Source organism: Eriocheir sinensis, chromosome 23 (assembly GCF_024679095.1).
Source record: "Eriocheir sinensis breed Jianghai 21 chromosome 23, ASM2467909v1, whole genome shotgun sequence".
NCBI lineage: Eukaryota > Metazoa > Arthropoda > Malacostraca > Decapoda > Varunidae > Eriocheir > Eriocheir sinensis.
Genome location: NC_066531.1, coordinates 770,765 through 775,764, shown reverse-complemented (window position 1 = coordinate 775,764; position 5,000 = coordinate 770,765). Strand labels below are relative to the sequence as shown.

General features: G+C 47.7%; 1 protein-coding gene across 1 annotated transcript in view; it reads left to right on the top strand.

Annotated features, from left to right (window-relative positions):
- Positions 1 to 5,000, top strand: part of LOC127002315 (dopamine D2-like receptor) — a 26,568-nt gene that overhangs the window by 11,707 nt on the left and 9,861 nt on the right. The gene's annotated exons all lie outside the window — the stretch shown is intronic.

Here is a 5,000-nt window from a genome sequence, read left to right as displayed (position 1 = left end):
GTGTGTGTGTGTGTGTGTTGCAGTACAGATAAGAATTGTCTTTTTTGTTTTGTTTTATTGGTATATTTTCTTTAACTCCATCATATATTAACACCTCTCTTGGGAAGAATGTTTTATGATAATCACCCTTCATGTTAAAGCATAAGCACACACACACACACACACACACACACACACACACACACACACACACACACACACACACATACATACACACATAAAGCTCTGTCATGGTGCAGAGGTAAGGCTGCTCCCTGACCAGCTGACGCCTAGTAGACTGAGGTTCGAGCCCCGCTCAACCCGAATGGCTTTTCTACTGACAAGGAGCGGTTACTCTAAGGGAAATGGCTGATGATCATAAGTCTAGTTCTTGAACAGGCCTGGACCAATTTTACAGACACACACACACACACACACACACACACACACACACACACACACACACACACGGCCAGCACCAGCACCAGCACCAGCACCAACGCACTGTATGGTGTGAGCGGTGCGGCTTTGGTGCTGACAGATTAGTTGGGAGAAATTAATTTGGTTAAGTGGTAGTAATTTTGTGAAGAGGCATATAAAAAGCGTACAAACGTGGCGTGTTCCTGTATCTGCTTACATGAGAAAGAGAAGGAGGGGGGGGGGGGGTGAGGAGGAGAGGGAAGAGGAGGAGGTGGAGGAAAACAATAAGGAGAAAGAGAAGGAGAAGGAGGAAGAGGATTAAAAGGAGGAGGAGGAAGAGGAGGAGGAGGAGGAGGAGGAGGAGGCGGCGGAAGAGGAAGAGGAGGAGGAGGAGGAGGAGGAGGAGATATGATGAAAAGAAAGGAAACAGGGCAAGGGGTATGAGAGAAAAATACATGTATATAAGGGGGAAAAGCGACGCTGTGTAGCGGGAACCTCAAAAGGAGAGTGAAGGAAGTGTACGAGGGAAGGGAAACATAGATCGTGTGTGTGTGTGTGTGTGTGTGTGTGTGTGTGTGTGTGTGTGTGTGTGTGAGAGAGATAGAGAGATAGAGATAGAGAGATAGAGATAGAGAGAGAGAGAGTAGAAAACAAATAAAACTACATAGAAGCATCAGAAGAAATACACCCAGTGGTCTTTAGTTGGTAGTTTGCCATTAAAAGGAATGTACATGAACGAAAATCGAATCAGACAGCTTGCGGGTCGATGGGCCATTGGCCTAGGGGGCATCACTTCTCCTTGAAAGGCATTCTGGATAAGAATCATCTTCGGGGACATTAACTGAATAGCCTTCTGCACCTACGGCGATATTCTGGTCTGGAAGATACCAAATTTGCTCCTTTATTTCAGCAGGCATGAGACTTACGTGTTGCATGTATCGGAAGAGCGCTCCTTGCCACCGGTACCGGCGGCTAGATGCCAATAAAAGACAACAGAAAATGTCCTTGTGACAGCGCCTTTACAGAACGAACTCAGGGGATTAACTAACCGAGATGAGTCCGGCGGCATTATCCTTTTCTCTCGCATTCTATAATATTTAGAGCAGGGAATGAGGGTAGCAACCTAATGAAGATGTCCTCCACCATTTCCTCAAAGTAATAACTGTGACCGACATTACTCATGTTGACCTCAATAAACACCCCCGGAAATTCAAGTATACGTGTTCGGGTAGTCATTTTACCGTGAACAACACCGCTTTCTTCTGCTCACTGAATGTGTCACCCGTGATGTTAATATGTTTTTTCGACAAACACTCCTGTCAAGTTTTGCGTTTTTTGTGTAAGTCTTACGTAATTTCGGTGATTTTCAAGTCTTCTGTGAAAGTTGAAAATCTTACGTAATTTCGGTGATTTTCAAGTCTTCTGTGAAAGTTGAAAATCTTACGTAATTTCGGTGATTTTCAAGTCTTCTGTGAAAGTTGAAAATCTTACGCTTTTTCTCCGCCTGCGATGTTTTTTTTTTAATATGTTTTAAAAAAAATTGAAATATATCGTACGCGCCATATTTAAATTCATGTGAGCGTGCTGAGTAACGGTTGCTGTTACGGTTAGTGTGTGTGTGTGTGTGTGTGTGTGTGTGTGTGGTACCTGTCAAGTCTTAGTTTTTTATGCACAAACTTATGGTCTCTAACGCAAAATCTTATGGCAAGACACCACAGTAGCTTGACAGGTATACAAACATTCCTGCGCCATGGCGGGCTTGGGCCGACCACCAGGCCCCTGAAGAAAGCCTACCGGCGCTATAGGCGAACACGTAAAAAAACTATATATATGAAAAAATAGAGCGACATAAATATCCTTCAGTGCACATCTTACCCTTCATTAGCGCCTCTTTATCTTGGGCCGACCACCAGGCCCCTGAAGAAAGCCTACCGGCGCTATAGGCTAACACGTAAAAAAAAAAAAAAAAAAATAAATAAATAAAAAAAAAGGGAGCGACATAAGTATCCTTCAGTGCACAGCTTACCCTTCATTAGCGCCTCTTTATCTGGATACAAAGGCAACAAATAGTTACTGTTTGCAGACATGAAATAAATAAAAAGAGCCTCGTTATATGGCACATCTCGGCGTGAATAAACACCACCGAAGTTTCTAGGCCAAGTTCATCCAACAGTTTTGGGCAAGTTGCTTTCAGTAGCACATCCTTTGAAAGTTACGGTTCAATTAATATAATCTCCATGTGTAAGCGTGGGGAAATATAAAGTGACTTATACATACAGCAGGATTCATTTATCCGCGCACGTAGTATTACTTTTACTTACGCACTTTGTAAGTTACTCAAACATAAAATGGTTCGCACAAAACCAAAGATTTTTTATGCAAAACCTCTCACATTTTACACAAATCCACTGAAATGCGCCGCTGTATAATTACGCATTCAATAATTCTAATGCCACACACACACACACACACACACACACACACACACACACACACACACACACACACACCAAAGGAACACTACTAAATGGGAAAGTTTGAAGAGCGTGCCAATAATGGAAAATTAGTGACCATTATAATTGTCCATTAGGCCCGTGCCTGAACCTCAAAAGAAAATTAAAATTAATGGCATGACGTAGAGAGACAAGTTGGCGAGTTAATGGCAGCAAGAGAAGGGGAGGGACGTAGGCCATGGGGGGGGGGGGAGGCAATGATGGGACACGGCACTAGGGAGGGATTTACATTACTAGTGGGGATGGGGGGGGGGGTAGGAGTATGGATGAGTCTACTGATGACAAGGCAAAGTGGAGTGCTCCCACGTTGAGGAATGATCTAGTGGAGGGGATGTGACCAGCGCGCCAGTGGAACGTGATAGGAGGTGGTATGGGGAGGAGTGGAGAGGAGGCTTGGGGTATGGTCTGGGGTGAGAGTGGGGAGAAAGAGACTGGGAGATGAAATGGAGTGGGAGTGGGGATAGGAGCTTAGGAGGTGGTATGGGGTGAAAGTGGGGAGAAAGAATTAGGGAGGGAGTAGAGGGAGGGAGTGGGGTATAGTGGATGGCGATGTGGCATGAAGAGGGAAAAAGTTGGAAAGTTTCGTTTAGTTGGCGCAACATCTGTGGTCATATGCCGGAGAGAGACGGAAGGGGAAGGAATTATAGGAGAAGGGAACAGACCCCAGGAGACGGGACACAACCCCCTATTAATACCTGGTGCCCATTCACTGCTGGGTGGACAGGGGCGTAGGGTGCATGAAGAGGGAAGGGAGAACAGGGGTCTGGGAGATGGTATGGGGAGAAAAAGACGAAGATGGGAGGTTGTATAGAGAGTGAGAAGTAGGGATATGGAAGGTGGTATGAAGAGGGAAGGGGAGAAGGGGATGGGAGGAGGCATGGCGAGGATGGGAAGAGTAAGGCGGTGGCTGAATGGATAGCGTGACGGCGCCGCGTTCAGGACGACGCGAGTTCAATCCCCGCCCGGTACCACCAAGCTGGGATTTTTCAGCCGCCGCCGAGTGGCTTAAAACTACCCACATGCTGTCCAGAAGACCACCTATCAACCCGGACTCTAGATTCTAGGATTAAAGATGAGCTCCGGGAGGGCAGCATGAGCCAATGCAAGATGGCGCCACTATAAACACTCGCCTGCGCCAGAACAGGCTGGGCCGACCATCAGGCTCCACCGGGAAGAAGCCTTGGGCCGACCATCAGGCCCCACCGGGAAGAAGCCTTGGGCCGACCATCAGGCCCCACCGGGAAGAAGCCTTGGGCCGACCATCAGGCCCCACCGGGAAGAAGCCTACCGACGCAATAGGCCACGACGTAAAAAAGGGGTTGTGGGTGGTATGGGAAGGGAATGGGAGATAGAGAACTGGCAAACAGGTCCTTCGTAGCAGCAGAAGCAACACCATATAAGCAGCACCAGAAAAGAAGCATATCAGTGGAAAAGAAGTATTATTGCATTCGCCCAACACCGCTCACACCTACTGTCACCCACCCGCTCCAGTTCCTCCCAACCACCTCCATAGCCACGACCTCCAGCCTACCACCATTCCCTCGGCATGTGTCCCAGGATGCCGCTGTGGCCGCAGGAAATTAACTCGGCCGTGATCTCCTCGGGTCCCCAAACTTGGACTACAGGGTGTCAAGACCGATGGGGGAGGAGGGGGTGTCCTCATGGGAGAGCCAGGAGGGAGGGGAGAGATGCAGAAAATTGGGGAGAGAAGGGGGCACGGAGGAGGAAGGGAGGGAGGGAGAGTCACAGGAACTTGTATATCGCGACCCTGAAGTTGCTTGTGGCGCTGCTGCAGTCCTTGTTGCTGTAATAACTGTTGCCGCTGCCATTGCAAGAGATTTTCCAATAGCGTGTGGACCAACGTGCTAATGATAACACTGAACTTCGAAAATATGCCGGGGATGGTAGGCACAGACATATGCTGACGGGAAGTGTGGGTCATGAAGTACTGCAGCTCAAAGTTCCTGCAATCGAGAGCAGGTGGTGTTTGAGTTAGTGTCTCGGCCAAGTCCATGGTCTGGCATAAGTAAAGTACCGTCGGTGCTAGATTGCGCTAGATTGCTTGTACTTTTGTGGACTCATTATGAA